The sequence below is a fragment of the Colossoma macropomum genome, unplaced genomic scaffold (assembly GCF_904425465.1).
Source record: "Colossoma macropomum unplaced genomic scaffold, Colossoma_macropomum, whole genome shotgun sequence".
NCBI classification, from domain to species: domain Eukaryota; kingdom Metazoa; phylum Chordata; class Actinopteri; order Characiformes; family Serrasalmidae; genus Colossoma; species Colossoma macropomum.
The window spans coordinates 477,876-502,595 of NW_023495545.1; positions in this window are offsets into that span (position 1 = coordinate 477,876).

Below are 24,720 nucleotides of genomic sequence, written 5' to 3' on the forward strand. Positions count from 1 at the left end.
AGTGTTTTGAGTTTAATGAAACTAGTTCAACTGCTTCTTACCACAAGATTTTTTTTTTTTGTTGATCTGACAAGCCATTTTTCAGTGTATTTTAATGTATTTCTTTGCGTATAATTTTCCCTTTGATTAGTTTAGATTACTCAGTGACTTTCAATGTAATTACCAATATGGATATTTGTTCATAGCATTCTACCAGTTCATCAGATCAACCTAAAAAAAATGTATAAAACATGTAATTATACCAAAACTTTTGCACATGATTATATATGCACTGTTAATGAAGAAACAGGGTTAGATTTGAGCATGACTGTCCATACCCACATAATATAAAATGGCTTGTCAAAACCGTTAACACTTTCTATGAAATCTGTATTCATAATCTTTTAACAAATGAGCTTATAAGTCTTTGTAACTTGGTAATAATATTTGTATTTTGTGCAATAATAAAAGATTAGTAGAATAAATTTTAGGTCACATATTGACGACAAATAAACAATGCATGTCACATTTAACATTCAGATGTAAATATCATCTAAAATATTAATCAAGTTATTGATTAAAATGGTTCTGAAGAGAAAAAAGCAGTTTTGGATGAAATAATAAAGATCAGGGCCAATTTTATACTGAAAAGAATGCTTTATCTATCTATCTATCTATCTATCTATCTATCTATCTATCTATCTATCTGTCTATCTAGATTGCTAGATTAGTCCGTACAGTCCGTAGGGATCTTTTCTGTATTATTCATTTCCCACAGCAGACTGTGTTTAACATTTTCCATTTTTCACACCGCTGTGTTGGCAAACATGTCACAGCACATAGCCACATTAGCCAAGCTGGAGGCGTCGCTCCTCACACTGAAGAGATGAGAGAGGGAGGAATTTACACAGCAGTGCAAACCAGACCCGTAATTCACTCTCATTTTTTTTATGCCAGCTATGGTCATGTGAGAGAATGTTGAACATCCCACTGTTCAGCTTTGATGCTTTTTTCTTTGCACTCTTCATTTTGTATGGAGAATCATGAGATTTGTGTTAGCCATTATTTAGCCCTTCATCAGTGGTCAGTTTCAGACCAAAGAGCTGCTCTGGTCTCGGTATTTCTGCTTGACAGATGGAATGATAATGTCTTGAGATGGTTGATGCTATGTAGATGCTAGTCTTTTGGATAATATCTTGTCATTTTATTCTCTACATCACGAATGCAAAAGTAAATTTTGCAATTCTGTCTTAGCAAATCTTGTGGAGTTACATGGTTGACTTGGGGCAAAAAAAATTGTATTGCATCTTATTTCATAGACCCACTAAGAGTGAAAGTATATCATATCACATTGCTTGTTATGGACCACAGAGGCTTTTAGTAAAATTTTGGGTAGTTACATTCTTATTAAACTGTTAGCACAGTGTCCCTGCAGCCAAGCTGCTTATTAGCTTTGTGTGCTAATGTCTTTTCCAATGTAAATGCATTGGCCAGTTTTTTCTTTGTAGCTTCAGTGTGCTGGTTAAGAGTTAGAGATTATAGCCCCTCTGTTGATGTGTAACCGTTCTATAGCCCAGTGGTCACCAAACCTGGTCAGGGAGATCTATTTTCTTGTAGAGTCTAGATCCAACTGCAATCTGCTATGCCTGTCCAGGGTAATTATCCTCTTCAGAAATCCTTGGTAGGCTGGATTAGAAGCATTGTTGGTAGGTTAGGGTGGGGGCTGTATGTTGGATGAAGGTTAGAAGTAAACTCTGCAGGAATGTAGATCTCCAGGAATAGGTTGGTCACCACTCATCTAGCTTCTGACCACAAAGCTGCTGTATATTTTTGCTGGTCAACCAGTCTTAACCTAGCATTGACATTGTCCATTTTTGTAGATAGTATGTTGTACAGTGTCAGAAATAGCCTACACTGCAGTTGCATTGGTCCAACATGACAATGAACGTAAACCTCTTCACTTGGCTACATATGGGTGTTTTAAGGGTAATCCTGCAAACTCTAATTGAAAATTTAAAAGTAAAATAGAGGTGGACTTCAGGAGAAACCTCCACCCTTGCCAGCCCCCCATCCACCCAACCTTAACAAGACTGCGATGCTTGTGGAGTCCTTCAACTTCCTTGGAACAACCTGAGGTAGGACACCAACATCCACTTCAGGGAAAGAAAAAAGGCCAACAAAGGATGCACTTCCGGAGTCTAGTTGTTTTAACCCTTGTTTTCCTGAAGCACTTGCCCAAGGGGAGGAGCTGAAAAATGTGATTACTTGGCTGTAAGGGGTCAGTGATGGTTTTCTCTGTATGCTTTCTAGTTCTGGAGGAGTGCAGGGTGGGTAAATTAATACTGAAGGTCTTTCTAGGCAACCGAATGATGTGCTGCAGTTTTGGAAGTAATTTTTGGTGGCAAAGCTGCACCAGACTGTGATGGAGGTGTTGATGGCAGTCTCTGTAATGGCCAGCAGCTCTTGAGTCAGGTGGAACTTCTTCATCTGTCACAAGAAGTGTATATTTTGTTGGCCTTTCTTTCTCTGAAGTGGATGTTGGTGTCCCACTTCATGTTGTTTTAAGGAACTTGAAGGAATCTACAAGCATCACAGGATTGTTGATTGTGGCAAGAGTGGGGGCTTCTCCTGAAGTCCACCTTCATCTCCAATGAGAACAGCTCAAAGTTGTTGTGACTTTTCCTGAGAAAACTACCAATCTGTAAGCAGACTTGTCACAGTTTTGGATGAGACCAATGATTGTAGCATAATCTACACAATTGGGGATTTTGACAGAGGGGTCCATGGAGAGGCAGTCATTAGTGTACTGCAGGCCATGAGGCAGGTTGAACTTCTTCAGCTGTTGCAGGAAGTGTATCCTTTGTTGGCCTTTCTTTCTCTGAAGTGGATGTTGGTTCAGGTTGCTCCAAGGCACTTGAAGGACTCTATAACAATCAGTCTTGTTGAGGGTGATCAGGGCTGGCAGTGGGGAGGCTTCTCCTGAAGTCCACTATCATCTCCACTAAGGAGAGTACCAAGTTGTTGTGACTGTTCCAGACTAGCTGTTCAACCATCCATCTGTAAGCAGACTTGTCACAGTCTCAGATGAGACCAATGACTGTAGTGTCATCCCCATATTTTGGGATTTTGACAGAGGGGTCCATGGAGATGCAGTCATTAGTGTACAGCAGCACATGAGGAAGGTTGAACCTCTTCAGCTGTTGCAGGAAGTGCATTCATTGTTGGCCTTTCTTTCCCCAAAGTGGATGTTGGTGTCCCGCTTTAGGTTGTTCCAAGGCACTTGAAGGACTCTATAGCCCTCACAGTCTTGTTGAGGGTGGTGAGGGCTGGCAAGGGTGGAGGCTTCTCCTGAAGTCCACCTTCATTTACTCTGAGGACAGCTTAAAGTTGTTGTGACTGTTCGAGAGCTGTTCAACCACACATCTGTAAGCAGACTTGTCACAGTTTCGGATGAGACCAATGAATGTAGCCTCATTGACACATTTTGGGATTTTGACAGAGGGGTCCATGGAGATGCAGTCATTAGTGTACAGCAGCTCTTGAGGCAGGTTGAAATCCCTCAGCTGGTGCAAGAAGGGCACCCTTTTTTGGCCTTTCTTTCCCCTTTAGTAGATGTTGGTGTCCCACTTCAGGTTATTCCAAGGAACTTGAGGGACTCTACAACCAGGGTGTTGAGGGTGGTGGGGGCTGGCAGGGGTAGAGGCTTCTCCTGAAGTCCACTATCATCTCCACTAAGGAGAGTACCAAGTTGTTGTGACTCTTCCAGAGGACTAGCTGTTCAACAATCTATCTGTAAGCAGACTTACTACTGTCTCGAATTGAGACCACTGGCTGTAGCGTCATCTGCGATCTTTAGGATTTTGACAGACAGGTCCATGGAGATGCAGTCACATTAGGGTACAGTGCGTAGAACAATGGGGAAAGCGCATATCCCTGTCCAAGTGGAGACTCGTGAATGAATATAAAACCAATTATTATTAATCAATATCAATCAGTCTGGTGGTAACAGAAATTTCTAAGGATCTCAACCACAGTGTGAAACATCAGGTCATCAGCATTTTCTGAATCTAGTTCCCAAGAGGACAATGTGGTCAAGGGTGTCGCTGACACATTGCTCCTAAAAATATGAAATCAGAAAAATTGAGTCTGATTTTTCTTAAACATTAATTTGCCCTCCCCCCCATGGCTGTTGTGGAAATATTTAGCCAGCGGCAATTTGTGAGGCGTGAATATAAGCATAGCTCATAATTAACTCAAAGAAAGCTCTCAAGGGACTTGTTTAGGCTCATTCTTTCCCTGTGCTCATTCAAAATCTGTGTTAATTGTTTTACACTCACTTTCACTCCATCAATCACTTTATTCATATGCTTCGCGAGAATGGGTAATATAATTTACATCTTCAGCTGCTTTATTTTTTTTTTAAATCTTTTTGCCTGAGTCAGATTCCCAAAAATGAATGTCCCTGATTAGAATATAAATAGATGTTTTGGGAGTTTAAGTTCTAGTAAAGTCATAAATGAATTAAAGTGACCATATTGTGGGGAACTGATTTTTTCTTGCTTTTAGAGTTTGAAGTATATAAACATTGTGTGCTCCCCTGTTTATATTGCCCATAGTACGAATATTGCAATAGCCCCTTTTTCAAATCGTCATTGTTGTGATATTACATCCACATGTGACTGGCCTTTCGGCCTATAACCCAGTCGGCTTACCTTTGTTGGATTGCTGTTATGGCATATTTCAGTCCAGACTCTTTTCTGAACAGATTTTTAAATATTTTATGTGCCATTTGAGGAGCATTGCTGGCATTTTTTGAAACTTGAAGGTTCTCTTCCATGACGTTTTAAACAAGATGTTTTCTCTTTCTTTTCTTCTTGCTCACCCTCTGATGCTGTTCCTGATGCTGCTGCTCTAATCTAAAAGGTAAGGCCTGCTTTTTCATGTTGTGCTGTTATATACTCTTGTGTAAATAACCTCATAAGTGGTCAGAAGAGGGTTTTTTTTCTGAAAGACTTGGTCATGTCATATGTTGAAAGAGACCATGTTGTATGTCGTGATGGAAAAGAACATTGGTTAGGTTGTTGTTTGGTTGATGCTGCAGTGTTATCTTATGGCTTTCACTTGATTTTAGATATGTCTGAGAGATTTTAAAGGGGCTTGAAATACTGTTGCAAATTTTAAAATCTCAATGACTCTAAAGATTTGTGACTTGATAAACTCCACTTCTTTGAATGATGGAGATTGTGTGGACATTTCAGACTGCACTGTGATTGATGGTATCCTAGCCATGGCAACGTAAACAACTCTCTGGTAAAAGAGTTTTTAACACATTTTTAGGCTTTTATTTTCTGGCAGAAGTCAGACTTTGAAACTATGTGAGGTAGCAGATTAAGGTAGACTTACATTCAGCCAGCGATTCCACCAACCACAGGCTAATGTGGGTTTGATCATCCAAATAGCACTAGCAGTTGTTAAAGTGTAGCACTAGCCAACAAACTGTGCAGAAAGAACTAGTGGCAGTAGAGAGAGAGAGAGAGAGAGAGAGAGAGAGAGAGAGAGAGAGAGAGAGAGAGAGAGATCAATGAAGCTGTAAACAAGCTGCTCTCCAAAGCCCAGTTTCACTTGTGTGAAACTGTGCAACTGATCTTTTGGCAAGTGGGCACTGCAGACACTTTTTTTGGTCAAGCTCTCCATTGCAGTCATTGTACTACATTAAATGCTTGATCACTGGTAATCAATGAGGCACACTTGAAGAGAGTTTACTTTGTGAGGGGCAGAGCTGTGGTGAAGAATATTAGCTGACCAAAATCTGCCTCAATTGTGATTGGTGCGAGGGAATAGTTCAGGTCAGTGTCTTCCAGTCTAGTCTTGTCTATCCCAAATTTAACTGAGGAAACACGAATGGCATGAAATTACACCAGTATTATTCATCATTTGGTAGTCAGTGGCAGGGGAGACTGGGGTTGGTTGGCACTGAGTCAGTAAGCAGAACTTTCTCTAAATATGACGAAAAAAAAAATTGGCCTTTTGACCAACATTCATCCATCTTGCCAAGAGCTGAATGTTATGATCAGTTAAGGTGTAAACTTTTGATTTTTAATTTGTAGAAATGGCAATCAGCTATGCTTTGATATATGATTTGAAAACTGAATATAATGTAATGATAGCTAGCCTTAAATTAGCTAGAAAGCTAAAACTAATGTAATGCTTACTTCACTGCTATTAGCAAAAGAAGTTAGGACCTGTTTGAAATAGTAATAGTGGTGTTTCTTTTTGCTTAGTGAAGAGATGCCGTAGCTGAAAGACCTGATAGATCAGGCCCCTGCAGGACAGCACTTATGCTCCTTTCACATGTTAGCACTGAAAATAAACATCATTCTGACCCTCATAGTGGTACACGGCTGATGGCGGCATGAAGCAGCACAAATTTTAGGAAGGTGACCTCAGTGCCAAAATGGATGATTTTCAGAGGCTTAATAAGCATGGATTGTTTATTTAAGGTGGAAAAAGTCAGGGAAATTTTTGGAAGCATCCTTGTCTCCCCAAAAAACAACATCCAGTTTATTCCACCGCTGTGGTTATTGGCAAAAGTTGGGAAATTGGATTGTTCCATTTACCACAGAGGTCTGGGGAACTTGGCACTTGCAATGACAGCTCCATTGCAGTTCCATCGAAAGAAATGGAACAACTGGTTTGCCATCATCCATCTACCACAAACATGTGAGCGCACCATCAGGGTGCCTACACACTAGAGGCTGATGTAGCATCAGAAACATAGTCCTCCAATGTATTTCAGTTAGGGTTTTGTAGTAGCTCTGTCGGCCTGGAAACGTGCCTATATGCCAAGAAAAGACACTCCGTTGAACGTTGAAAAAGACCAAACCATTTTAACTTCTGCTGCAACAGATTCTGACGTGGAGGCATGTCAACCAATAGAAAGGTGGGCACAGGCAGAAGACGGATGTAAATCCAAGATCTTTCCCTGTTGTGAGGCCAGATTTGCCAATATGAAGATACTTCGGATACTTTGCCAGTTTCTGTCCAAAGTTTCTCGTCCAAATATTTTGTTTCCTGCTAGATTTCAAACTGTACAAATTCTACCCCTATTCCAACAGTGTGCACGCCTTCTAGACAGACAAGATCTACATGCGTATGCATCTACCGGTCCGTCCTTGTGTTGTCTAGTGTGTAGGCACCCTTAGACAACAATGGAAAACAATCAGTGGTATTTGAAGCCTCTTTAGAAGCACCAAAGAAACAGGCACTGCAAAATGTTTCTCTTATCAGGGTTGCATTCTTTGAGATTGGCCAGTGTAACTATTTTTGTGGAGACGTTTCAAAGGAAACATACTCCTGCCACTTCATTTCAAACATGCTTTTGATATATATAGTGAAGCGTAAGCCTTTCTGCCTTTGATTTTTTTTACACATAGGCTTATAACATTATCTAGTCTCGGGAATGAGATGTTTTTTTGGCTTGCTTTGATTGTAGACTATATCTTAGAGCTTTTGAGATGAGAAGCACACACTGGCGTGTCAAGTGCACCATATCAGCAGAGGGAGCCGGACCTTCTACTTTGTGGTTCCTATGCCTTTGAGAGAAATGAAATGCCACTGGGCTCGGATCATATGTGAAAGCTTTCGATTTTCCTCCTGTGTAGATGGAGGACTTGATAGAGGGGGAGCTGGATAGGCATGGGTGTTTTATTCTGCTGTCTGATTTGCTCTGTTTTGCAGCATGACGAAGGAAGGGATTTTGCATTGGTCTGAAGGTAGAGCTAGCTTGGTCAAGACAGCAAGATATAATAGACTAGAGACCAATGGACATCTCTGAGGCTGTGGTGGGCCTCATGGGTCAATACAGTTAAAACCGTTGAAGGAGTCATGAGCAATTTGCATTTGAAATGTACTCATAATTTGAATTGTGCATGAATCAGAAAACTTTATGACTATAAGACAAATGCCTAGTTGACCAAAATGTACTTTTATATAATTAATAAACACCAAAGTTTCAAAGAGATGCTCTTCAGTGTGGAGATATAGAGGGTCAAATTAGCTCCAGGTCCCATACTTTTTTGAATTTTTGGTGATTTAAAACAATGAATGATTATAAAAATCTACATATGGACTTCATAAAATATGCACATGATAGATTGAGGATATTTAAATCTTTTACAAAACTTATAAATGGCATTCTTGTGGGTGTCTGTGTAATTCCAGCACTTGGGAATGATGCTTCATTGCAGAGTTATAAATATAGCAAATTCCATTGCTTTAGTTTAAGGCCTATTATGTCCATACAGTGTCATAATTTCATAAAACATTTATGTTATCTTGCAAATACCAATATAAGTTGTTAAGAAAAACTTGAGTATTACATTTTAAACGTTTTTCATTGCTTATGAATATGTCCCTTTGTAAGTAACTTTCAAATAAAGTGTTAATCCCAGAGAAATCCATCTACATCAACAGCTCAAACCTAATGGCAGATCTTTTACAAGCGTAAATTTTACACACTGTCTATTTTGTGCATAGACATATACAATAATTTATTTGATTTTCAGTCAAAACAGCCATTAACCCCTTAAAATCCAAGGCTTTGTACATACTAAGGCTTATTATTTAATAATTACAGGGACTTAAGTGCCAACTGACTGAGGTAGTCTTAAATTATAGAAGTGTTTAAAAGACCTTTGCGCCTGTTGGTGGGCACAGGCCATTTAAGTGGTTAAGTATAAGTTATTCATTTTTCAGTATCAGTAAAAGAGCAAGATACATATTCATTTTCAGTTTCTTAAAGAAATCTTTGAGGATATTTTCCACACATCCAGTTCAAGTTCAGTTTTAGAAGCTGATGGCATTTTACACCTCTTACAATCCAAGTGACCCCAAACATATTTAATGATGTTGCAGTCCATTGTTCTGAGATCATCAGCTTGTTTTGGTTGACAAATTATCTTATTTTTTGTCAATTTTGTCAGACCCATAACGCTGAGTTGTTTTCTTACAGTGGAAGGATGGATAGAAACACCTGTGCATTTTTTTTTTTCTTTCTAATTCTCTTCTGACTTTCCTCTTCCTTTTGCAAGTGGATTTTTTATATCTAATCTCCTGTGAAATATATCCTGAAAATTAATAACTTGCACGTGATGGCTGTTTTGACTTATTAAAAATTGAAGGATGGTTTCTGAGTTTTGCAGCATACTGTATAAATTTGATTTCTAAAAAGGAAAATATATCTATTGTTTAACCATATACGCTTGGTGTTGGATATTTGTCTTAAATAATGCGTTCGGTAGTCTTACTTCTAGCACTGTGATTATAGTGATTTTGAAATGGAAAAAAAAGAAAATATTTGATGTGCTGGATGAATTCATGCATGCTGTATTTCATTATAAACACTTTTGCTTTAAATTAGAGTTCCCTGATCTGTGCAATGTAGCTGTCTTGTATGTGTTTGTCCATGAGAAAGACAGAGATAAAGAGAGAGAGAACAGTAAACAAGACAGATGAGCAGTTAACTCCTCTTCATGCAGTGGAAATCTGCCAACAGTTCCTCTGAACTAACAGCTATGGGCATTCAGATGTTTGTAATTAAAATGAATGACTCATGGTGGAACATCCACACTTTGCATCCATTGTGTGCTCATGATTTAAATTGCTGGAATCTTTTAAATTAATTTTTGATTATAAGTTCCTTTTTTTCTACAACACCATTTCCAAAAAAGTTGGGACACTGAATGTAAATAAAAATAGAATGCAATAATATGCAAATCATATTTTAAGGGAAAATACTCTACAATTTTGAATTTTCCCAAAAACGTTGGGACAAGGACATGTTTACCTCTGTGTTTCACCACCTCTTCTTTTAACAACACTTTGTAAGTGTTTGGAAACTGACGAGACACTGCTGTAGTTTTGAAAGCAAAATGTTTTCCTGTTCTTGTTTGTTAGAGGATTTCAGCTGCTGAACAGTTCAGGGTCTCCTTTGTCATATTTTTTTTATTTTTTTTATTTCACAAGGCACCAAATGTTTTCAGTGGCGACAGGTCTGGACTGCAGGCAGGTCACTGTAGTGCCTGGACTCTTTTAATACAGAGCCATGCTTTTGTAATACATGGAGAATGTGGTTTGGCATTGTCTTGCTGAAATTAGCAAGGTCTTCCCTGAAAAAGACGTCATCTAGATGGCAGCATATGTTGCCAAAACATGTATCTATTGTTCAGCATTAATGGTACCTTCACAGATGTGCCAGTCACCCATGCCATGTGCACTAATGCATCCCTATAGCATCATGATTACTGGCTTTTGAACTGGGCACTGATAACAAGTTGAGTGGTCTTTAGCCCAGAGGACACAGTGTCCATGATTTCCAAAAAGCGCGGTGGGTATCGTTGTCACCTCACAGCAAGAATGGCCTTGGTTCAATTCCAGGGCCGGGCAACTGGGGTCATTTCTGTGTGGAGTTTGCATGCTCTCCCCGTGTCTGTGTGGGTTTTCTCCAGGTTCTCCTTTTTCCTGCCACAGTCCAAAGACATGCAGTGAGGCTGATTGGACATGCTAAATTGCCCCTAGGTATGAATGTGTGTGTGAATGTGTATGTCTGTCTGTCTGCCCTACGATGGACTGGCGACCTGTCCAGGGTGTATCCTGCCTTCCGCCCAATGACAGCTGGGATAGGCTCCAGCACCCCACCGCGACCCAGAAGGATAAGTGGTTTACATGATGTGTGTGTGTGTGTGTGACCTGGATAAAATATCAAGAATTGCTGTTATAACCTATTGTAATTCTGATAGGCTTTGCAATATATTAAATGCATTGTTGAACCCTTGAAGTAATATAGTTAAAGACTAGTCTGCATTATTTTGACCAAAATGGTCAGGATGCTTATAGCTAGGGAGAATGGGTTGCAAGCTAACACAGGCTAAACTGTCATATAACACTGTAAATATCTCGCAATGAGAGCTAGCCAGGCTAAAGTACAGCCTCCACATGGTGGAGTTAGTTTCAACAGTGTTATAATTAAGCTGGCCAAAGTAAACAATAAGAGAAGTCTGTATCCCCCACATATACGTTCAAAACAGTATTGTTTGTGCACAAATTAATCAAAATGTACTATAGATATTTTAATATATTTCAGTTTTATCATTCTGATATTAGCTCTTCTATTTTGTGGTCAAAAATACATTTGCCATATTTGCCATTGCCTCTTTTCACTAATTACATGTATTTTGTATTTTGATGTACATATTTAAAATACTGAGTTTGGAAAGCTTGCCTGGTTCAAACAGCATATAATTATATTGAATTAGTTTTGCATCAATTTACTGCTATTAGCAACTAGATTCTCAGAATATTACAGTTAACTTTGCCTATGGGGTAAAGTGTAATGTGCACTCATGCCACTTTCAGATGAACTGTTCACAAACAGTAAGTTTTGTAAACAAAGTTTGTTTTTATTTGTAGCAGAGATGTGTAGGTGGCAAATGTGATTATTTTTTTTATGAAGCATCTTGTGGACCATTTTCAGGCTACCAAATGTGAGCGAGTGAGTGAGTTCCAAGCCAGGTCTTTGAGGTACTTTGCATCTGTTATAAATCTGAGTGATGAAATCTTTATTCAAGACCACTTTGCCCATCAGTCTGCAATAGTCTGATAACAGTTCTGGCAAACAGGCTTTTATACTTTGTATTTCCATTGCAGCTATTGGCACATGCTGTTGTGAGCACATACAAGTGGAAGCGCTCACTTCCAGTTTTTATACATTATTTTTATGCATTAAATCACCCAGCAATATGCTAATGTGATATAATGTTAGAAAGTTTAAAACCTCATGATTTGATTCTTGCAAACCATTTTATGATCTGCCATTCACAGCAGTTATGACTGTTCATTTGCAACATGAGCACTGAATGAACAAATGCTAGCAAATCTGTCTGTCCTCACCTTCAAAGCCTCACCACTCTTCACAGAGATGTCATAATCCAAAACCTCAGTTTAGAGTTCTATGAGGCAGGGAGAAGTACACTCCTCCTTTCCAGACTCTGTTACACTGCATCAGTAATTCATAAAATTATCCTGAAAAAAGGTGAGAGTGTTGCCTTTCAAATAAGCTGAGATCACGATGGTAATGCAAAGTATGTGGGAACAGTGCCCCCTTTTACCTTGAGTATGCCATTTCAGACTAAGGCAATAATTCAATGTAAAGGAAGAAAATAAACTAAACCACACATCAAAAACTGGTGCAGGCACATGTAGGTTCACTAGCTATATTTGTGTTGTAGACATCACGACCCCTGGTTCCTATCTGGTTCCTTTGATCACATAGTGAAAAAATTTGGTAACCCTTGCAGCTGAGACTGTAGGTTGTTAATAAACAGGGATTAGTTGCAGCCTACTACCTCTGCAGTTCTGCTGTATCAAATAGCATTCTTCATTTCTTTATTTCCATCTTTCTTCATTAATATTAAAAGAAGAAAAACAGCATCCTCTGCAAGGTCAGTGCAGATGACATTATTTATGCTTGCATCCAGCTTAGCAAAAATCTGTTTTCATGCACAGTGTTAAAATAGTGAACACTTACAGAGAAGTACATACACAAACTGAAGATCGCTCTTTATTTCACTCGCATCGAGCTGTATTCCCCTGCTGGGTGACATTCTGTTGTATTCACACATGCACAAGATTTTCTTTTCAACTGGCCACACAAATCAGCTCACAGAAAAGCTCTATGTACACTGTCCTCGAACTCCACTGCCTGCCTTACACTGTGGCTTTTTTCCACTTAGAGCCAAATGGCTCCCACGGACATACTGTTCATGCGACTGGTTGCGGTTCCTTTTTACATCTGATGTGCTGCTAAATCAGGATCAGAAAATGCTGAAGAATCAAACATGTGATGTGTGGTCCTGCTTGGACTTACATTAGGTTAGCAAGCAGGCTATAGATCCAAACACCAAAGAAGCAGTAAATTTACCTTTTTTTGTCTTCCCAGTTGCTTCACTCCCTCAAATTTGAGTCATGATCACCTAAACTTGTATCATTGTACCTTCAGATAGGCAACTTGCTCTGGTGGTTGGGACTTACATTTCTATATTATTGCAAAAGCAACAACAGAGTCAAAATATCCATTTCAAGTCATCAAAGGTAAGACATAAATGGTCATGCTGAACTCTTTAGCCCAGGTTAATTAGGTAAAGATTTTTAAGTTTGCTGTGTTGTTTCTGATCTTTGTACACCTCAACTATGCAGTCTTTGTTGGGAAAAAAGCATACTTTATAATGAGTGAGGCAGTGCTGGTAGTGCCATGAATCCTGCATTCTGAATGATGTTTTGTATCACCATAGGTATAAGCATTGGAAGGGTAGGGTGATGTCAACTCTGATGTGAGCTATAGGCTAATGATGTTATGACACCCATTTTTTTTCACAGCTGTACCCAAAATGTATTTCTGCACAAGCTACTGTTACATATCAAAGTAAATGTGATGGCTGCATAATGAATTCATGTAATTTAAGGAAATTAGTATATTAAAAGGCAGAATGAGCCACTCTTTTGTCTCTGAATTAAAGGGTTAAGCATGATTGAAATGTGATAGTCACACTCTTTTTCTCAGGCATCTAATCTGCACAGATGGCTCCAAATGTAGGAGGGAGTTCACAGTGTTATTCTCAGTTCTGCAGAGAAGAATTCCTAATGATGAAGAAGGCAACTGTCTCTGGGGAGAGTTAGAAGAGAATTATGTGCAATGAGTGTTGTCTGGTGTTGGTATTACCAAGTATAATGGATTGAAATGTTATGAGTTTGAATCTGTCTCTGTATTTATGTCTCTAAGTCAGGATGGAGAAAGGAAACTGAAGAAAACAGAGTTTGAATAAGACTCCATCCTTCATAAACCATGTGTAAATCATCAGAATGTCCACCGCAGTGGGTGACTGACCCTGAACAGACTGTGTTGAATTAAACATCCTCACTAACAGACTGTATTCAGTAGAAACTCAGGTGAACAAAACCAGAGAGAATTCCAAGTTCTGTCCATCCATATTATTGCAAGAACACAGTTTCACTTATAACTGACAAACTTTAAATGTCAAAACCACATGCTGTGAACATATATAGCTTAAAGAATGACCTTTGAATATTTGCAGGTGAGAATGGAAAATACATTTTACATTTGTGAGAAGTCAAAAGCACGGATGGCTATTAAAATTCCGCCAAAGTCATAAAGGTAAAGAATAAACAGGGAGTTGAATTTAAGGTGAATACACATTTTACAGTGCAAAACATTTATAGAATAAAGTAATACACAATATATAGCAGTGGAGAACCACCAATAATAAAGCTAAGTGTTTGGTATGGTTTATTAATGTCCAAATTTGGTCAAAATATGAGAAAATAAAAACACCTCTGCTATAAAGCTATTGTCTGCTAGCATAATAGCCAATACTGGTGCACTTATACACTTTTTTGCTGTTACAGATTAAACATGCACATTTTAAGCTTGTCAAATACATTCACACATATTTTACGTTGTATGTTTTGGAGAGTTTTTCAGTAAAACATCCTGGCATAAATCTATCATTCCAAACAACTAACTGAAACCTGGTTAGACTACAGCTGGACATATCTAGAACTTTTTTCTGTCCAAATTGGTCCCACTTATTTGAAATTAAAATACAACTGATAGTTTTCTCCATCAGTCCCAATTATGTTGGTATTTAGCTTCTTTCTAGTGACCATAGTGGCCATTGCACTGCTGGAATGGAAATTGACTGGGATATTTAGAACTAGAACATTGTTGGCTGTCTGTGTGTGAAAGGTTGTGACTCTCTGTTGAGCTGCTAGTGAACAATAATAAGTGAAAGGGAGCTATAAAATGACTTTTTTTTTTAAATATAGGCTTGCTTCTTTACCTGTAAAGATGTAAATTCAGTTTGCTTCTGGTTCTGTAAATCACACTCATTTCAATCAAAAATAGATTCAACATCATTGATGAAAAAATGCATAGTTCAACTGACTGACCTCCAAAATAGGTGGATTTTATTGCTATGGTTATTCTCACATGTAAGGCTTCTGTCCAATTCCTGAAGACCTAACCAATGGTAGTGCTAGTTAGATAGCACAGATTGTATAGTTTTCCATTTGATGTTTCAAGATTTTAGCTCTTTAATGTCTAACCAAAACAAAAAATTAAAGTATTTGGTAACACTTTCTATGAATGTTGCATTTGTAAGCATCTATAAACACATTTATGACATGTTATAATGTATTCATAAGACATTATAAACATGGTTATAAATATTTATAAAAAGGAATTACACTGAATTACACTTTATAGCCATGTTTATTATACATTATGAATTGTTAATATAATGCATTATAAATAGTGTTAATAACATGTTATACTGTCAGTGCCAAAGAAGTCAGTCCCAGCTTGGAGAGCGTAAAGGCAAATACCAAGCTAACGGTGGTGTACATTACCTTTCCCACATTGGGTAAAACACCGATGGCAGCTCTAGTTTAAACTCTGACATTTGAAGCCTGTAATGTGCTTTACTGTGTATGTTTTAGTGTTTCAGTAAATCCTTCAGTAAATACTTCAACTTGAAGCCTCACTCTGAACACTGGAGGAGGCTTTAGTACAGTACGCTTCACTTTACTTAGAGCGGACAAATACCACTTATGAGCTCTTATAATTTGTTATGATCAGTGCTTATAATGTATTATGTTAACAATTCATAATGCATAATAAGCATGGCTATAACGTATAATGCATTTTTATAAATATTTATAGCTATGTTTATAGTGCCTTATGAATGCATTATAACATGTTATGAATGTGTTTATAGATGCTTACAAAGGTGACATTCATAGAAAGTGTTACCAAGTATTTCTACAAGACTTGCAGAGGGTAAGGACAAAATGCATAATGACACTACTAAAAAAGAAGAACAAAAATTCCAGATATGCATCAGATCCCAGAAATCATGAGGTCTTCACTGAAGGCCTAGAAGGGCCTGAAGTTTTCTTCTAGTAGCCTCATGCAGGTTCTATGTCATACAACATACCCTTTCAATTATCAGTGTCTACCTAACAGGCCTGTAACAGACACCTGTAGAAAACATTTTCACCCCATGTCTGAACTAATTAGCATCACTTTTCTGCAATATTGCAAATAAACAGGTTTTAGCTTTGCTAAGTAGCAAAAACGACCTTAGGCCTTAAGGCATTGCTCCGAGCCAAACTCCACTCTCTCTCCTCTTCTCCCAGTGTACTCTGATGAGATATTGTTCCTCTCAGATGCTGGTGATGATCTCTGCTCAGTGGGATATTTCAGCTGCCATTTCTCATTTGAGTTGCATTGTGCTCAGCACAGAAGGTGACTGATATGGGAAATGCTGTTAAAGTGACAGAATCTTCCCCTCTTACTCACATAGCTGGAAATGAGTTCTTCTCTTTGTTGTTTTTTCACTTTCCTAATTTATTCACTCTATGATCTGGAATAACTGTTATTATGAGATGCCATGTCACCGTAACCAACCAGTATTTTCCCAACAAAAATGTAGTTTGTAGAGATTTTGGTGTTATTATCATTTACCTTAGTGAGGACTGTCATTTACCATAGCAAGTACCACCTATAATGGTCAGAGATGCAGCTGAGGGGGGGTCCTGCTTTATTTTAAGTGTGCCTAATAACTGTGTAGTTACACATTAATATTAACCTTCTGTGCAGCATTGCTTTTGGTCCCAGCATCTCTACTAACTGTGTAATTACACATTAATGATACATGGACCAACTACTGTTGATATATTTACTCACCATAAAGGACCAGTATTTCCCTTTGTAGAGGTTTAAGTGTTATTACCATTTACCTTAGTGAGGAATATCATTTACCATAGCAAGTACCACCTATAGTGGTCAGAGATGCAGCTGAGAGAGGGTCCTACTTTATTTTAAGTGTATCTAATAACTGTGTAGTTACAAATTAACATTAACATTCTGTACAACAAAGTTTGGCTTAGTTACCATTTCACAACACAAGAGTACCAACAAAACTAGCTAAATATCAGGAAATTTGATACTTTCTGAGCAGATAATGTAGATAATTACACACCTGCTGTTACAATCAAGTCTAGTTGGAAAAAAAAACAGCTGTTTACCCTGTTACACATGTGTAATTACACAAGAAAAAATATGCTGGTACAGCAATTAAAATGCTCTTGTATAATTGTGTAAATTAATAAAAAAAACTTATACTGATACATATTTGCATATACATATGCTGCACTACTGTATGCATGTATCATTAATGTGTAACAACATTGTTATTAGAGACACGTATTATAAAGTAGGACCAAAAGCAATGTTGAGTTCTTCTCTTTGTTTGTTTTTTCACTTTCCTAATTTATTCACTCTACGATTTGGAATAGCTGTTATTATAGAATGCCATGTCACTGTAACCAACCAGTATTTTCCCAACAAAAATGTAGCTTGTAGAGATTTTGGTGTTATTATCATTTACCTTAGTGAGGACTGTCATTTACCATAGCAAGTACCACCTATAATGGTCAGAGATGCAGCTGAGAGGGGTTCCTGCTTTATTTTAAGTGTGCCTAATAACTGTGTAGTTACACATTAATATTAACATTCTGTGCAGCATTGCTTTTGGTCCCAGCATCTCTACTAACTATGTAATTACACATTAATGATACATGGACCAACTACTGTTGATATATTTACTGTTACTAATGGATTGCAGTAGTACAGCTTATGTAAATACATGTTTATTCAGTTCAGTTTTTGCTCATGTAAGAGTATCGTGATAGCACAGCATATGCAATTACACAGGTGTAACAGGTAATTACATTTTATGAACTGCCATCTTTCCAACAAGGCTGTCCGGATTGTAGAATAAAGTGTGTAATTACATACATTATGAGAGTATTTACACCTGCATAGAACATTTAGCTAACATTTAGCTCACTTGTAACATGGCAATCTAACCAAAGCTCTGGCTTTAAACTATTTAATGCATTGGTGTTCACATAGCAACAGCAAATGTCCACATACCTTTAAAAGTAACTTTAATGTAGTGAGTTAAAATATAGGTATTGTTCTATACAAACCCCAAACCAATGTCAGGATTACTAAATTGCAATTTGTTTGTAACTACATAATAATTACATAATAACTACTACTTTAAACAATAGCTGAAGATAAATGGATGTTTGCTGTTGTTGTGTAAATGTCATCACATTACTGAAGGGTTAAAAGCCAGAATTGTGGCTTGGATAATATTTCACAACACAAGCGTGCCAATACAGCTGGCTAAATGTCAGGAAATTTGACACATCCTGGGCAGATGATGCTGTTACAATTAAGTCTGGTTGGAAAAACATTTTTTTTTATTTTTTTATTACTCAAGAAGAAATATGCTTTTACAGCTATTAAAATGCTCTTTTGCAATTGTGTAAATAAGTAAAAACTTAAGTTGATACACATTTGCATTTACATATGCTCTACTACTCTATGTATGTATCATTAATGTGTAACGACATAGCTATTAGAGACACTTACTACAAAGTGGGACTAAAAGCAATGTCATATAGAAACATCTCTACTCCCACCATTCAAACAAATGTGGAGCAGTAAAATAGTCCCAGGAGAGTTATGAGATTGTGTTCTCTTCTTCATAAAGTTGAACTCCAGTTGAAAGATGAAAATAAGAGCACAGCTGCTATTGTGTCAGAGTGTTCGCAGTGCATTACAGCTGTGAAAGCAATTTTGCTGTCTCATTCAATGCCGCATGCAATCCTTTGCAAAAACTCATTTTTGCATTGCATATGTTTGAAGCCATATATACAACTAAATAAATAAATAAATAAATAAAAAGTGGAGCAATGATGCATTTCAATAGAAAACAACATTGGAACACACCTCTAATGCTGTGCATTACTGCATTTGGAGAATCATACAGTTTATAATGGGAACTTTGCTGTCATGTTCAGTGCCTCATCAAAGCCTTTGCAATGCAGTCGTTGCATTGTATTTGATTTTTTCTGCACATTTCACCAGAATTTTCGGAACCTGGGAAAATAATGTGTTTTTGAGAGAAAAGGTGTTGGAGTATGCTTTTGGACAGATCGTGTACAGTTGTTCAAAGTGTTAGCAAATTATATGTTGAAACTGATGGCCGTGCAAAAGTGTGGGTAGGGCAAGGCTTGGGGAGGCAGGTCTCCTGTGACAACCCTGGCCCCTCACGGCCCCCCTAAATGAGGAGTGAATTGACTCTGAATAATACCATAGCCTTATTAATATCAACACTATTGTTAACCAATGATATTTTATCCTTCTTCTTGGTGCATATTTTTTTTGTCCACTAACTCATCCCCCAGTTTTCAAAACATTCACATCTTTCTAACTCCAAAATCTTTGGTCTGATTGAGAATGGTGTGCTTATATACAACTTTTTGATCAAAATATTTGTACGATTATAGTTAAATTGCATTTTTTCCCAATAGGATTGGATGAGGAGCAAAAGTTTGTGCATTCCAATTTACATCATGTTCATATAAGTCCATTAGTAACACCCTATTAACTACGTGGGAAACCATTGCAACCACTTAGGATATAATAGCAACCACGTATCAACACCCTAGCAACCACTTGGGGTATCATAGGAACCACCTATTAACACCCTAGCAGCCACTTGGGGTATCATAGCAACTACATAGCAACACCCTAGCAACCACTTGGGGTATCATAGGAACCACCTATTAACACTCTAGCAACCTACTAGCAACACAATAGTACTTAACAACACCTTTGCAACCACCTAAAATACCATGATGACCATTCTGCAACACCCTAGCAACTACTAACCACTCAGCAACACCTGGGAACTGCTTAAACCGTGCAATCACTATACATTTTCTTGAAGAAGTGCACTTTTCTAGGTACTTTTTTCAAAAATACAATGGCACAATGGCAAGTAAGTATTGAGCCAAGGAGGCCAAAGGCTTAGAATTCATATGAATTTCTTGGTTTCCAAGAAATCATTAAAACTGTAGAACACAGGTGAAAATGTATTTGAAAAAGATGGAATATGTAACATAACTTTAAATTGTCAAGTTAAGGAGGGCAAAGGCCTAGAATGAAGCATCAAGCATTATAAACTGTAGGAAACAAAATGCAGTGAAAATGTAACTGAAAAACAAAATCAAATAAATGAAATGTTGAAAGATTTGGAATATTTTCTTTTGCCTCCAAATGCATTGAGTAAGATGGCTTATTTTTGGAGTCGGGTTGAATGTAACTTGTCACTTTAATGGAACTACTGGCCCCAGCATGCATGTGGGTAATACTCAACAGCACGACAATTATGTTTTGGATTAATACCAGGGTTGAAAATGGGAACAGGTTTTAGAGATCAAGACTGGAGTTCATTGGAGAAATTATGGTGAATTATGAAGATATTTAGGTGAATCTAAGTCAAAGTATCCGCAAAGCATCTACAGTTTACTTCTTACAGTTTGTGTTATTACAGTTACATACGGAATATATGTAGAAAACACCAGGTCCCACTTTATATTGTCCCTATTATAACTATGTAGTTACACATTAACAGTGCATGCAACAAAAATGTAACTACTGTTGACATTCACTATTATAGTTGAGTTACAGTAGTACGAATTTTGTAAACACACATGAATATCAATCAATTTATACTCAGTTTATACACCAGTGTATCTTGACAGAACAGCATATTTTCTTATGTAATTACACATGTATTAAAGGAGTTGTGTAATTACATGAGTAAAAACTGAATTTAATACACATGTATATTTATGTAAAATACATTTTGATTCTTCAAGGGTTCTTGAGTAAAGACAATGATTCTATGAAGAACCATGAACACAGAAAGAACCACTTGCATGGTGAAATTGTTCTTCAGGTTGGTGGAGAATGTGTTGCATATGGTTGTTTACAGTTCTGTATAGAACCTTTTTGAAAAAGGTTCCATATAGCCCCAAAAAGGGTTCTTCTCTGGTTATAAGCTTAACTTAGAACATTTTTTTTTTCAAAAAGATTCTATATAGAACCATGTACAATATATTCTCCATTAGCTGGAAGAATGGTTTCACCAGGCGAAGAACCATTTTAGCAGGCAAATGGATCTATATAGAACTCGTGGTTCTAAATAGAGCCATTCCCATTACTAAAGAACCCTTAAAGAACCATTTTATGTGTATACTACTGTAACAATGAACACAGTAGTTCACCAGTAGTTATATTGTGGTTATTTATGTAACTACATAGTTATAAAAGACAAGGCCAAAAACAGTAATGGTGGTGATATCAAACATTAACAAGCTCAACATCCGTCAGGATATGATTTATGATATTGACAGATGGCTGAAACCCTAGTGTTTAAAATTCCCTTTACTTTCTATGTGAAACTAATGCAGAGCTGGAAATCAAACAGTTTCATAAGATTTCCAGAAGCAAATGCAATTTGTTAGCATAGTGTGAGCTAACAGGATTACAGCGTTTAAACTCGAGTGTGTCCACTCACTGTGACTCCCTGACCGCCTTTCATCTCTCTGTTTGCTGTAGGTTTGATCTGTTGAGCCGTCAGCTGCTCTGTTCCAGACGTTTTGACTCTTTCTGAGCTCCAGCAATGCTTCTCTGACTTATCGCCCTCATAACATACACAGAGAGATAAGAGCGCAGCACAAACAGCCTCAAAATACAGTCGTGTGCGAAAGTTTGGGTGCCCCTGGTCAAATGACGTTTTTGCTGATTTTGAAGTGAACATAAGTGAACATGTCCAACGCACTTCCACACATTTAATGACACAATCACTGTTTATCTGCTAATTTAATACATTGAAAAAGAACAAAAAGGAAAAAAAAAATGTAGCCTGTGCAAAACTTTTTTTTCCCCCAATATGTTACATTCAGCAAATAAAAAATGCCATATTTAAGGTTGGTCCCTGTAGAGGAGGCTTGTTTTCACATATAAATTAAGCAAAACATGTAATTTTGACTGTTCAAACTATTGCATTTGACTGAAATAACACAGTTGCTTATTAAATGCACATCAAATACCTCAGTACCTCAAGTATCTCTGCAAACAACTTTCTCTGGCTATGCAAACTAGGCTTACTGCCCATACATAGAATGGTTGGGGTTGGACTTTTCTTGAGTTGGTTGCAGCCACAGAAATGAGCTACCTCTACATTTAGCCTGAAACTGATATAGAACATGTTGATTTCTGCATTTCCGCAAGTGGTAATCATTGGGGTCATTTATAATAACTATTGAAGGAGGTTGTAACATGTCTGCCCTGTTGTCCTCTAGTCTTGGTTTCCATCTCTGTGCACCATGTGATCTTGTTTGATTTTCTTTCTCTATTTGTCTATGAATGGAAGTGTTTTTGACATACTAAGTTAGAATTTCAAGGAAATGGCATTATAATGACACACTATGTCAAGAAGTAAGCCATTATGTTGTGATATTAAGATAAAAAAAGGGAGGAAAAAATCATTAGAGATACATAAAAGCTTAGAAAAGATAAGATAATTATTTCTAGATCAGTACTAAGCTGAAATTTTGACTTTTGGAGAAAATGTAGCTTTTTTGTCCTCTTCCTGGTAGAAATGTGACATTATTTGTTTGTTTGTGTGTTTGTTTGTTTGTTTGTTTGTTTGTTTGTTTGGAATATCCCTCAGTATGTTTGTGATTTATTATGATTATTACTGCACTGTTCTTATTTCTTGCTTGCATTTGTCAGCTTGTCAACTCATTATCCTATATATATATATATATATATATATATATATATATATATATATATATATATCACTGCTGTGGGAAGACAACCTTGTATCTCTGAAATGTTAACTTGACACGAGAAGGAAAAAACATACTTTTAATGTAAGTCAATGGAACTAGGCATTTTTTTCAAGTCATTCTGGCTCATTTCTTTTCATGACATTTACATAGAATGTAAAGGGTAACAGGTATTTTCAAATTATATTAAAAATTGAAAAACGAGATACAAGGTTTTTGCTCTGACATCAACTATATATATATATATATATAATAAACTATTATAAACTATGATCTTTCTTTCACACCATGTACTTGAAATCTCAAACTTATTATATCACTATACACTGTAAGCCCATCTTGTCCACCCAGTGGATGTCTTCTTTTATGTTAGCTATGAGGATTCCCTGCAGCTGAACTCCTCTGTGTCAATGTGGCATTTCTGGGATAATGAATTGTTCGGCCCACCGATTGACCACATTGTCACAAAAGGAAGCCCCTCTGTGCCTGGGGATTGAAACGTCTGTGGATATCAAGGCTGAATAGAAATGGGGCAGTTTCTACACTGCAGTCATTACAGGGGTTTCTCCAGGAGCTCTAAAGATTCACTCCCTGCTGTGATTAAGTGCATTTTGTGTGATGTTGACAGTCCCCAGTCAACGTTCATCAACAACTGTGGAAGCACTGATGTGGCAAACCCGACAGAACATACAAACTGACTGACTGAACAAACTGGAATGAACCTCGGACAAAACTAGTTTTTAGCTAGAATTAAAGAAGATAGCATTGTTCATATCTGCAAAGGAGAGATGCTTAACTTTGTCTCAATCATGTTCTCATTGTTATACTTATTGTAACCCTAAAGAAAGATATCTCAAAAACTCATATGCCATTTTGTCCATGCTTATTACTTAATACAGATATAAGAAAGGTAAATGAGGAATGGTAGGAAGGTCTATTTGCCATTTCTGGGAGCAATCATTCATGAATTGGCGCTGTTGAAAGACCTGAGTGATTGGGATTGAAATGGCTCATAGGGAGGAACCAGATTGTTCCACATTTACATAAAGATGAAGCTGAGCATTCTCCACAGGCTGACATAGCAGAACTGACTCATTACCATGACAATGTTCTAAAATCCAGTGGCGATATTTGACCTGAGTGTGGAAGTGAGTAATGTACGGTGAAGTAGTTTGTCATTAGTGCTACCTTTATGGAAGAAACATATATGTACATATATGCAATATACACTCAGTGAACACTTTATTAGGTACACCTACCTTGTATCTATACTCATTGTCCATTTTATCAGCTCCACTGACCGTATAGGTGCACTTTGAAGCTCTGCTATGATACCTTGTAGTCTTTGCATAGTTTGTAATCCCACATTTACCCCCATTCGTCAACACTGTATCCACTCACTGTCCACTCTATTAGACACTCCTACCTTGTTAGTCCACCTTGTAGATGTAAAGTCAGAGACGGTAGCTCATCTTTTGCTTCACAGTTTGTGTTGGTCATCATTTAGTCTTTCATCAGTGGTCACAGGACGCCGTTGGCTGGGTATTTTTGGTTGGTGGACTATTCTCAGTCCAGCAGTGACACTTAGATGTTTAAAAACTCCAGCAGCACTGCTGTGTCTGATCCACTCAGACCAGCACAACACACAAACACACCACCACCACGTCAGTGTCACTGCAGTGCTGAGAATGACCCACCACCCAAATAATTCCTGCTCTGTGGTGGTCCTGTGGGGGTCCTGACGATTGAAGGACAGGGTAAAAAAGTATGCAGAGAAACAGATGGACTACAGTCTGTAACTTTAGAGCTACGAAGTGCTCCTATATGGTCAGCAAAGTCCACTCAACTCATGATTAAGCGACACCACTGAAATTTGAACGTTTATCC